The sequence below is a fragment of the Oryctolagus cuniculus genome, chromosome X (assembly GCF_051225735.1).
Source record: "Oryctolagus cuniculus isolate XC-2025 breed Fujian yellow rabbit chromosome X, ASM5122573v1, whole genome shotgun sequence".
NCBI lineage: Eukaryota > Metazoa > Chordata > Mammalia > Lagomorpha > Leporidae > Oryctolagus > Oryctolagus cuniculus.
Window position 1 is genome coordinate 45,775,060 of NC_142888.1, and position 12,654 is coordinate 45,787,713.

Below are 12,654 nucleotides of genomic sequence, written 5' to 3' on the forward strand. Positions count from 1 at the left end.
ACTATATATATGTATATACATATGTATATAGTATATATAGTATACATACACTATATATGTATATACATATGTATATAGTATATATACTATATATACACTATACATACTATATACATATGTATATACTATATAGTATGTGTATATACTATATATACATATACTATATATACTGTATATATAGTATGTGTGTGTATATATATACTATATGTATATATGTATATATATAGAGAGAGTATGGTATACTATTAAGTGGTAAAAAAGGTGAAATCCTGTTGTTTGCAACAGAATGGATGCCACTGGAAACCATTATGCTTAGTGAAATAAGCCCATCCTAAAAAGACAGATACCATATATTTTCCCATACATATTAACTAATAGAGTACCAAAAATGTAATGTAAATGAGTGAAAATCACACTTTGAGATTTGATAATTGTTTACAGCCCTTGTCTCTACTGTGGAGGAACAGTGTTTATTTTTTTTTCTGCTTACTATTTGTTGAACTCCTTGCTTAGAGTAAGGTTAATCTTATGAATATAAAATAAACTGGAAGTAGATCACTATAATAATTAACAGAGTGAATAAGAGAGGAAGGAGGAGTAAGTGTTGGCATGTGGGCCAGAGGAAGAGTAGGGTAGGAAATATCACTGTGTTCCTAAATCTGTATATATAAACATGACAATAGGTCTGATCTGATTTCATCATCATTTAAAAAATCATCTATTATTTTTCACTTTATGTTTCTGTGTGGGAGCAAACTGTTGAAATCTTTACTTAATGTATGCTAAACTGATCTTCTGTAGATAAAGAGAATCGAAAATGAATCTTGATGTGAATGGAAGGGGAGAGGGAGTGGGAGAGGGGAGGGTTGTGGGTAGGAGGGACGTTATGGGGGGAAGCCATTGTAATCCATAAGCTGTACTTTGGAAATTTATATTCATTAAATAAAAGTTAAGAAAACAAAAAAAATCTGTATATATGAATTACATGCAAGTTGTTTACCATAAAAAATAAAATAAAAATAAAAGTATATTACCATAACTTTTTAACTATTGGTTTGACAAAGATATAAAACAAAGTTTGATAAAACTATATTTGCAGTGATGATGATACAAACAGGTATTTTTTTTTTTTGATTTTTTTTTAACTTTAGCTCCCATATATAAGAGAGAACATGTGGTATTTGTCTTTATGTGTCAGGCTTATTTCAATCAATATGATGTCTTCCACTTTTATCCATTTTGATGGAGATGGTATAATTTCATTCTTTTTTATAGCTGAATAGTATTCCATTCTGTATAAATATCACATTTTCTTTATCTGTTCATCTGATTATGAACATATTGGTTGATTCTGTATTTTGGCCATTGTAAATAGGGCTGCTATAAACATGGTGGTACAGATACCTTTCTGACATAATGCATTCATGTCTTTTTGGTATGTACCAAGTAGTGGGATTGGTGTAATATACCACAAGTCTATTTCTAGTTTTTTAAAAAAGATTTTATTTACTTATTTGAAAGTCAGAGTTACCAAGAGAAGTGGCTGGAATCTTGCTCCACTGTGTGATAAAGGTTGGAGGAAGGGTGGTAGAGGCTGTCTCTTAGCTTGCTGGCTAAGGAGGGTGAAAAGGCTCAATTTTCAAGTACAAGCTTGAGGGCAGGGACTGTGGGGGCCTGTTAGGCATGCGTTTTTATCATGGCAACATTGGTATTTGATTTCAAATATAAGATCTGGAATTAATTCCCTCTCTCACTCCTAAGTGGAAGGTGAGGTGTCTTTCTCCATGCTGTGCTATTTGGAGCTGGGGAAGGGGTGACGTGGGCAGCTCTTTCCTTCTTTGTTTCTTCGGTGCATCTTATTCTTATATGAAAACCAGACATTGTTGTCTCTAACCTGGCTTCAGTAGCTATTGTGAAGGTGACTTGGTGCAAGAATAACTGCATAAATCTGTGTCTCTTGAGTGATGATCACCATGCCTCTTATTCAGATACAATCTTGCTTTAACTCACTGGAATTCAAAATAGCTATGATTAATATGTTGAAGGCTCTAAGAAAAGATTAACAACATGCAAAATGGGATGGGTAATTTCAGTAGAGAGATGAAAACTATAACAAAGAACCAAATTGAAATACTAGAAATTAAAAACATGGTAATAGATATGGTCTCTAATTGTCTCATCAGTAAACTTGACACAGCTGAGGAAGTTATTAGTAAATCTGAAGATAAGCCAGCAAAGATTATCCAAACTGAAGCAATAAGAAAAAAGAGAGGGAAAAATGGAATAAAGCATCTAAGATCTGTGGGATAATAAAAATCTTTGACATACAGGAAATTGCAATTGCAGAAGAAAGGAGATGTAGTAGAAGAAAGATTTGAAAAATTAATGACTGAAAAATTTTAAAAATGATTGACGAACACCAAGTCAGAGTTCCAAGAGGTTCAGAAACCCACTAGGATAATTATCAATTACCATGTTTTCCTTCAGCTGATTAGCATATTTAAACAGCTCTTACAAATATTTACCTCAGTGGTATTGTGCAAATGGAAAAAAGGTTAGATATTGGACAAGGAGTGAAAAGGAGGTGTGAAAGTAAAAATAGGGAGTATCACAACTTGTTTGAAGGATTGTCTGTGAAGGGTAGTGAAAGATGGGACTTTGTTTCTGAAAAGGAATGAGGCATTCAGAGAGGGTTTTAGACCAGATATTCTAGGGTTGACATTTCCAATGCCATAGCCGCTAGTCACATGCAGCTGTTTAAATTAAAATTAAGCTAAATGAAAAATCCTTTTCCTCAGTTTTATTAGCCACATGGGGATTCTTTTCTAAAGTTATTTATTTATTTATTGTTATTTGAAAGAGAGTACATGAGAGTGAGAGCGAGAGCAAGAGAAAGATCTTGCATTCACCGGATTATTTCCCAAATGCCTGTAACAGCTGGGCCTGGATCAAGCAGAAACCCCGAGCTGATAGTGCAACAGGACTCCTCCTAGGCAGGTGGCAGGGACCCAAGTACTTGAGCCATCATCCACTGCTTCCCAGGGTGCACATTAGCAGGAAGCTGGAATCAGGAGCAGAGCCAGGACACAAACCCAAGTACTCCAAGATGCTCCCAAGCATTGCCTTAACAAATGTGCCAAATGCCCATCACGTTGAGGCTTTCATATTGGCTAACACTTCAGAGCTCTCTGATCTGTACCGATCATCTCATTGCTTTCTCTAGTTACAAACCATAAGGTGTCTCTCCTTTCATTAAGTATCTAATCATGCTGTTGATCCTATCCCCTTTCCATTTTGAAATTATCTTAATCCTTTTGTTATTGTCCCTCATTGTCATCAATCTCTCCTTCACTGCTGGATCATTGTCATTAACATATAAACACGATCTAGATCTAGCATAGTGACAGAGGGTTGCAGATTTTACTGTAGAATATGAAAGTTCTCTTCTGATAATTTCAGTTTTCTGATTCATATCCAGGTTAAGGTCATCAGTGCTGTAGAAGTGGGCGTGCTAGGTTAGGAGGTTTGAAGCAAAAGAAAATTATATGAAATTGTTGATTCAGAGGGAGAAAAGCAAGCATTTTGAGGAAACAGAATAAGACTGCTGAACAGTGTAAAGGAGCCATTTGAGGTTTCAGATAATGAATTCCAAGTACAACCAATGTTCTTGGTTTTTTGTATTTTGTTTTTTATTTCTTGATTTTCAAATTAGCAAAGATTTTTAAAAATTATAATACTCAGTGTTACTAGGGATACAGTGTAATTGGCACTACTATTTGGGATTTATATTGGTATAATCTTTCAGAGAGGAAATTTGGAAAACTGTATCAAGACTACTAAAAAATTTTTATCCCCTTTGCTTCATTAATTATACCTACAAATTTATCCTGAGAAAATGATCATAGATATATTCAAAGACTTGTGTACAAAGCTATGTAGTATATCATTATCCCTAATAGAAGCAAAGAGGGGCGTGAGTTTTTGGCTTAGAGTTAAGTCGCCAGTTTGGCATTCCTGCATTCCATATTGGAGTGCCTCGTTCCAGTTCTGTTCCTGATTCCAGCTTCCTGATAACGCCAACCCTGGGAGGCAGCAGGTGATGGTTCAGGTAGTTGGGTCACTTTTTTTTTTTTGACAGGCAGAGTGGACAGTGAGAGAGAGACAGACAGAGAGAAAGGTCTTCCTTTTCCATTGGTTCACCCCCACAGTGGCCGCTGAGGCCGGCGCACCGCGCTGATCCAAAGCCAGGAGCCAGGTGCTTCCTTCTGGTATCCCATGCGGGTGCAGGGCCCAAGGACTTGGGCCATCCTCCACTGCACTCCCTGGCCACAGCAGAGAGCTGGACTGGAAGAGGGGCAACCGGGACAGAATCTGGCGCCCCAACCGGGACTAGAACCCGGTGTGCCGGCGCCGCAGGCAGAGGATTAGCCTATCGAGCCATGGCGCTGGCCATTGGGTCACTTCTACCAATGGAGGAAACCTGGATTGAATTCCCAGATCCCAGCTTCATCTTGGCACAGCCCTGGCCATTGTGGGCATTTGGGAAGCCAACCACTAAATGGAAGCTCTGTCTATTTGGCTTTTCTTTTTTTTCTGAATTTCAAATGAAATTTTAATTTTTTATCATTGTTTATTTATTTGAGAGGTAGAGTTACAGACAATGAGAGGGAGAGGCAGAGAGAAAGGTCTTCTTTCCATTGGTTCACTCCTTAAATGGTCGCAGTGGCTGGAGATATGTAGATCCAAAGCCAGGAGCCAGGCACTTCTTCCTAGTCTCCCATATGGGTGTAGGGGTCCAAGGACTTGGGCCATATTCTACTGTTTTCCCAAGCCACAGCAGAGAGCTGGATGGGAAGAGGAGGATGCCACCTGCGATGCTGGCATCCCATATGGGCATTGGTTCGTGTACTGGCTGCTCCACTTCCAATCATAGAACTGGCACCCCTATGAGATGCCAGTGCCACAGGTGGAGGATTAACCTACTGTGCTATGGTGCTGGCCTCCAAAATTTAAATTTTTAAAAAGAATAAAAGGGTGGATACAAGGGCCAGCATTGTGGGGTAGTGGATTAAGCTGCCACTTGCTATACCAGCATCCCATATCAGAGTGCCAGTTCGAATCCTAGCTGCTCCACTTCTGATACAGCTTCCCGCTAATGCACCTGCACTTGGGCCCCTGCCACTCACATAGGCGATCCAGATGGAATTCCTGTCTCCTCGTTTCAGCCTGGCCTGGATCTGGCTGTTTCAGCCATTTAAGAAATGATTCAGTGATGGAAGATGTACTTAAGTCTATGAGAGTACTGATTTTTACATGATGATTTAACAACAACTTTTTTTTAAAGATTTAAAAAATTATTTATTTGAGAGGTAGAGCTACATACAGTGAGAGGGAGAGATAGAGAGAAAGGTCTTCTATCTGCTGGTTCACTCCCCAGATGACAGCACCAGCTGGAGCTGGGCCTATCCGAAGCCAGGAGCCAAGAGCCAGGAGCTTCCTCTGGGATGCAGGGGCCCAAGTACTTGGGCCATCTTCCACTGCTTTCCCAGGTCATAGCAGAGAGCTGGATCAGAAGAGGAGCAGCCGGGATTAGGACCGGAGCCCATATGGGATGCCGGCACTGCAGACGGAAGATTAACCTACTGTCCACAGCCCTGGCCCCTAAACAGCAACTTTTAAAATGTTTTTGTAGTTTTCATAGTTTCTGAAATATTCAGCACTGAACATGATTTATTTGTATATATTTTCAAAAATTATTTTTAATCAAAGTAGTAATACATGAATGCATTCTCATCATAAATTATTCAAGTGATACAGATGAACAGAAGTCCCCTTGATCCTACTTTCACCCCAGCTCTCCTTGCAGAGGTAACCTATTTTATTAGTTTGGCATGTTTCTTTCTAGACCTTTTCTCTGCATTTACTCAGTTTTATGGACATGTTAGTAATCAGAAACAAGGGTTATTGGTTACTTTTATTTAATAATAAAAGGAAAAAGATGGCTAGAGAGAGATAAAGTAATAAAAGGGACCAAAGGGGAATGTCAAGACTGGCGAGTGTGGGGCTGGCATTGTGGTGCAGTGCCTTAAGCCACCACATATGATACTGGCATCCTACATCAGAGTGCCAGTTCTAGTCCTGCATGCTCCATTTCCTATCCAACTCTCTGCTAATACGCTTGGGAATGCAGAGGGAGATAGCCCAAGTACTTGGACCCCTGCACTCACATGGGAGACCTGGATGGAGTTCCAGTCTCCTGGCTTTGGTCTTGTCCAGCCGTGGCCTTTGCAGCCATCTGAGGAATGAACCAGTGCATGGGATTTCTGTCTTTGTCTCTGTCTCTGTCTCTCTCTCTCTCTCTCTCTCCCTCCCTTTCTTCCTCCTCCTCTGTCTCCATATTGCTCTTACTTTAAAAATAAATAAATAAATCTTTAAAAAATCGGCGAATGAATCAGGAGGGAATGGTATATGTCAAATTGAGTTTAAAGAAAAAAGTATTTATGGGTCGAGGTTGTGGTGTAGCACATAAAGCCACCACCTGCGATGCTGGCATCCAATATGGGCACTGGTTCGTGTACTAGCTGCTCCACTTCCAATCCAGTTCCTTGCTAATGCACCTGGGAAAACTAACAAGAGATGATCCAAGTGTCTAAACCTCTGCCACCCATGCGGGAGACCTGGAAGCAGCTTCCGGCTTTGGCTTGGCCCAGTCTTGGGTGTTGTGGCCATCTCGGGAGTGAACCAGTGGATGGAAGATTCCATCCCTGTCTCTCCTCTCTCTCTGTAACTCTGACTTTCAAGCTAAATAAATCAACCTTTCTTTTTTAAAAAAAGAGAAAGAGTATTCTAAGCTTTCAGTCACCACAGAAGACAAGAATGAGGTCTGAATCCCATCCTGATCCCCACCTCCTACTTTTGAGAATTCAAGAAGTCTGAATCTAGGTGGTCAGTTGGCCAGGTTGGCTTTGGGAATTGTTCCGAAATGTTAAAAATATGTTATTGTAGATGGAAGGCAGTCCTGTGTTGGAGGTGCCAGAGGGAATATGTGTTAAAACTAAGTGCTTTAATTAACCTCTCACACTTCAAAGAACTAACAAAAGTTCTTTGATGTGCAAGCAAAGCATAGCTGTAGCAGTTACTCTAATGAAGCCTGACCCATAGTGCCTCCTTTGCTCACAGGTTTCGGATACTTTTCCTTGATGAGGAGATGAATTCTTGAGATTACAGCAGATGACTCATAAACTTTGTATGGTTAACTTCTTAGCTTGAGGCACATTTAAGGAGCGTCTCAGAGCAAAAGAAGAAATGAGATTAAATTTGAGGTCTTCAGTGAATTTAAGAGGGGTCAGATATTGCTAATTACATTCATTCAGCTGACAAACCTGGTTTTAAAAGTGCATGAACCAACTTGATCTAACGGAAGAAGTGAGGCAGATAAATAGGCCTATATGACAATAAGAGTAATTGCTAGGAACATCACAAGGGTAGAAAATATTTGCATATTTTGAGTGGTTGTGTTAACCTATTGATTTGGCTCAAGTTTTTGAGTCACAATGTTAAGATAGACACATAAGACAGTAAATTACCTGTCAAGTTTGATAGTATGGAAATTGTTGAAGATTGTTAGTTTTCTAGAACTGCCACAACGAAGCAATACAAATTGGATGACTTAAACAATAGATATTATTGTCCCATTATTCTGGAGGATGGAAGTTCAAAATCAAGGTTCTAGTATTGCTTCTTCCTTTTGTGGGCTGTGAGGGAAGCTGCTATTTCAGGTCTCTCTCTCTTTTGCTTGTAAATGAATTGCTCCTCACTGCATCTCTTTGCATTACATTTTTCTATATATGTCTCTGCCCAAAATTTTCCATTTTCATAAGGACACCAGTTATATTGGATTAGAGTCCCCTTAATGATCTCATTTAAACTGGATTATCCCTGTAAAGATTGAATGTTCAAATGAGGTCAAATTATGAGATACAGATTAAGACTTCAATATATACATTTTTTTGAAGGAAACACAATTCAGCTCACAGCAGAGATTATGACAAAATCAATTCTGTTGGATTGATGAAAATAGTAGCTAAGAGAGTACATAAAATGTAATGTATAGGAGTGAAATTGGCATTTTGAGATTTGATGATTGTTTACAGCTCTTGTCTCTACTGTTGAGGAACAGTGTTTTTTTATGCTATTTGTTGAATTCCTCACTTAGTGTAGGGTTAATTTTATGAGTATAAAATAAACTGAAAATAGATCTTTGGAAAAATCAAGAGTGAGAATAGGAGTGGAAGAAGGAAGAAGGGTGGGAGCATGGGTGGGAGGGAGAGAAGGGTGGGAAGTATCAGTATGTTCCTAAATCTGTATATATGAAATATATGAAGTTTGTGTACACTAAATAAAATTTAAAAAAAAGAAAATAGAAACCATATTGTGGAGTATCTGTTCTCAATGTTTATAGTTTTGTCTTTTCCTGTTATATCTATCTGGTGTATATACAAGAGTAGTTCAAAATGTTCATGGAAAAATAAAATAAAAATATAACTTTATTTCAGTGCAAAAATTTGAAGTCCACATATAGTTTATTTTAAAGATTTATTTTATTTTTTTTTCTTGAAAGGCAGAGTTTCAGAGAGGCAGAGGCAGAGAGAGGTCTTCCATCTGCTGGTTCACTTCCCAAAAGGCCTCAATGGCCAGAGCTGTGCTGATTCGAAGCCAGGAGCCAGGATCTTCTTCCGGGTCTCCCACATGGTTGCACAGGCCCAAGGACTTGGGCCATCTTCTACTGCTTTCCTAGGCCATAGCAGAGAGCTTGATCTGAAGTGTAGCAGCTGGGACTCGAACCGGTGCCCATATGGGATGCCGCCACTGCAGGCAGCGGCTTTACCTGCTATGCCATAGTGCTGACTCCATATACAGTTTTTATAGTATTCATTTCCATGAAATTTTTGAAGATTCCTTATATGCATGGATTTTAAAATTTTTATACCATAATAAAACTTTCCTTTAATTTCATTTTCCATGAACTCTTTTAAGTACAGCCATAAATGAAAAATATAATATCTAATCTTTTAGATTGCTATTTTTACTAAGCATAATTCTCTGGAGATTCACCTGGATTATTGTCCATATCAATGATTGTCATATCTTTTTTCTGAGTACTACGTCATGGTATGAATAAGGCACATTTTTTAATGCTTCACTGTTGAAAGAAATTTATGTTGTGCCCACATAGTCACACTTACAAATAAAAATACTATAGGTACAGTTCTCATATCTCTGTTGTAGATATCTAGAAGTAGGATTTCTGGATCATACAGTAAGGATATGTTTGACTCTTATAAGAAACTGTCAAACTGTTTTATATAATGTCTATACCATTTTACATTCCCTCTAGAAATGTTTGAGTGACCTGGCTATGTATTATCACCAGTATTTGTTACCAATTTTTTTATTTTAGTCATTTTTAAAATATTTGTTTATCTATCTGAAAGGCACAGTTAGAGAGAAAGAGAGGTCAGAGAGAGATCTGCTGTCTATTGGCTCACTCCAAAAATCCCTTAATGGCTGGAGCTGGGCCAGGCCAAAGCCAGGACCAGGAGCTTTTTCCATGTCTCTCACATGGGCGCACAGGTCCAAGTACTTGGGCCATCTTCTGTGCTTTCCTAAGCACATTAGCAGGGAGTTGGATCAGAAGTGGAGCAGCTGGGACTTGAACCAGCACCTGTATGGGATGCCAGCACTGTAGGTGGTGGCTTAACCCACTATCCCATAGTGTCAGTCCCTATTTTAGCAATTCTTGTAAGTATGTTATGGTATCTAATTGTGATTTTGATTTGCATTTCCCAATGTCTGATGTTGATGAATATTTTTAATATGCTTATTTGTCATTCTTATATAATCTTCAGTGAAGTGTGTGTTCCAACTTTTTGCCTATTTTTAACTTGGATGTTTGTTTTTGAATTGTTAAGTTTTGAGAAGATAAAGAACATAATGAGTATCCTGAGCACACAAGTGATGGACTGACTATAGTCAGTGAAGCACCCTCTGAGGAATTTATATAGGATGATATGTGAATGTTGCATAGGAGTCAGCCATCTTAAAACAATTATAGAATGACTTGAACCATAAGTGCAAATAATTTGAGATAGAAATGATCCCAGTGTGTTTGAGGAACAAAAAAATGATGTGGCTTCACCATACTGAGAGAGATGGACAATAGTAGGAAATGAGCTTTGTCAGATAAACAAGGATCATTGAGATCATATACAGTCTTGCAAGCCACGGTAGGGAATTTTTGCCTAATTTTAATTGCACTGAGAAGGTGTTATAGGGATATGAGATAGTTTACTTTATAGTTTGTAAAGATCACATTTGTTGCTATGAGGAGGGGTGTTATCGGAGGCACATGATAAGTGGCTATTGTAGTTGTCCATATGACAGAAGATAATGGCATACACTAGAGTGGTAACAGTAAAGATGGATAGAAATAGTTAGATATTGGATATATTTTAAGGTAGATACCTCAGAAGTTGTTTATGGTTGTATAATATGAATGAATGAGAAGAATCAAAAATAACTCCCGAGTTTTTAGCTGGAACATCACTTACTGAGATTGAAAAGGCTATGGGAGGAGTAAGTTTGGGGGAGACATCAAAGATCTGTTTGGATATGTTGAATTTGGAATGAAAATTAGACAAGTAGAGGTGTCAAGTAGGCAGACGCATAAAGGAGTCTGGAGTTCAATGGAGAAGTTGGAGGGAAGTAAAGATAAAGAGAACAACATAATCAAAAGCATAGAACCGTGAAAGTATGGAGTAGGCCCGGAGGTGAGCAAATAATTCAGTGTGACTAGTGTGTATTTTGCAGAAGCAGAAAGAGTAAGAGACCTGGCTGAAAAAAAAAAAAAAAAAAAAGGCCAGGACTGAGTTGTTAAGGGAGGAGCTTAGGTGTTTTGGTGAAGTGTTTGGAGTTTATTCTTTGATAATCAAGGAGCTATTGAAATTTTTGAACAAAGAAATTAAATGAACAAGGAGAGGTTTTGGAAAATTAATATGGCATAACTGAAATAATTTTATTTATTTTTTTATTTATTTGACAGATAGAGTTAGATAGAGAGAGAGAGACAGAGAGAAAGGTCTTCCTTCCATTGGTTCACCCCACAAATGGCTGCTATGGCCGGCGCACTGCGCTGATCCGAAGCCAGAAGCCAGGTGCTTCCTCCTGGTCTCCCATGCGGGTGCAGGGGCACAAACACTTGGGCCATCCTCCACTGCCTTCCCGGGCTACAGCAGAGAGCTGGACTGGAAGAGGAGCAACCGGGACTAGAACCGGCAACCATATGGGATGCTGACGCCGCAGGCAGAGGATTAACCAAGTGAGCCATGGCGCCGGCCCCAACCATTTTTTAAAATGCAAATAGAACTTACACTTATCAACTTCTAAACTTATTACAAAGCACAATAATCTTTGGTACTGGCATGAGAATAGACATATAGGGAATAAAATTTGAGAGTTCAGAAATTTTCACATTTATGTTCAATTGAATTTCAACAAATTTGCCAAGACCAGTTAATGGAAAAAGAATAGTACTTTCAACAAATGCTATTGAGTCAATAAAAATCTAAGTCAACACTGCAGTGAGATAACACTTCTAACCTACTAGGACAGCTAAACTAAAATCTGAAAAAAAAAAAAGACAATAATCTGTTTTCACAAGTATGTTGAGAAATTAAAATACTTTTATGTTGCTGATGGCAATGCAAAATGCCCCAGCTGCTTTGAAAAGTACTTTGGAAATTCTTCAAATTGTTAAACACCAATTTACCACATAATCCAGTAATTTCACTCCTAAACATATACCCAAGACAAATTAAAACATATGTTTACAAAAACTTATATATATAAATGCTGATAGCTGCATTATTTATAGTAGCCCCAAAGTGGAAATTACCCAAATATCCATCAGCTTATGAGTGGATGAATCAATTCCGGTATGTCCATACAATGTAATATTGCCTGGTAATAAAAGCAATTAAGTGCTGACATATGCTTAATCATGGATGGACAATGAAAATATTCTGCTTAATTAAAGAACCCAGTCGAGGAAGGCAATATGTGAAATATTCAGAAAGGGCAAATACATAGAAGCAGAAAGTAAATTGATGATTGCCTTGGTGTAGGGTGGGTATATCAGAGGGTAACAGAAGTACAGTGTGTGTATGTGTGTGTATGCATGTTTTGGTAGAAATTAGATGTTTAAAGTGGATTGTGACTATGGTTACAACATTTTGTCAATATACTGAAAAACATTGAATTGTGTACTTTAGATGAATGAATTATGTGGTACGTCAATTATATCTCAATAAAACTGTCATTAACAAAAATTAAAGGCAGTCATTTGGGGCAATGGTTAAGACATTGCTTGGGACACATGCATTCCATATCAGAGTGCCTGTGTTTGAATCTGCGTTTGAATTTTAGGCTCTTGGTTTTAGACTGGTTCAGTGCTCACTGCTGCAAGCATTTGTGGAATAAATTAGCAGATGCATGATCTCTCTTTCTCTGTCATTTGAGTTAAAGAAACAAACAAATGAGCAGTTTAAAAGGGGATTAACATGGCATTATTTGGAAAACGGATCGGGGAGAGCAAGT

At 38.2% G+C, this 12,654-nt stretch overlaps 1 protein-coding gene across 3 annotated transcripts in view; it reads left to right on the plus strand.

Annotated features, from left to right (window-relative positions):
• HEPH (hephaestin) overlaps nt 1-12,654 on the plus strand; it is an 88,591-nt gene that overhangs the window by 59,482 nt on the left and 16,455 nt on the right. The window lies entirely within an intron of this gene.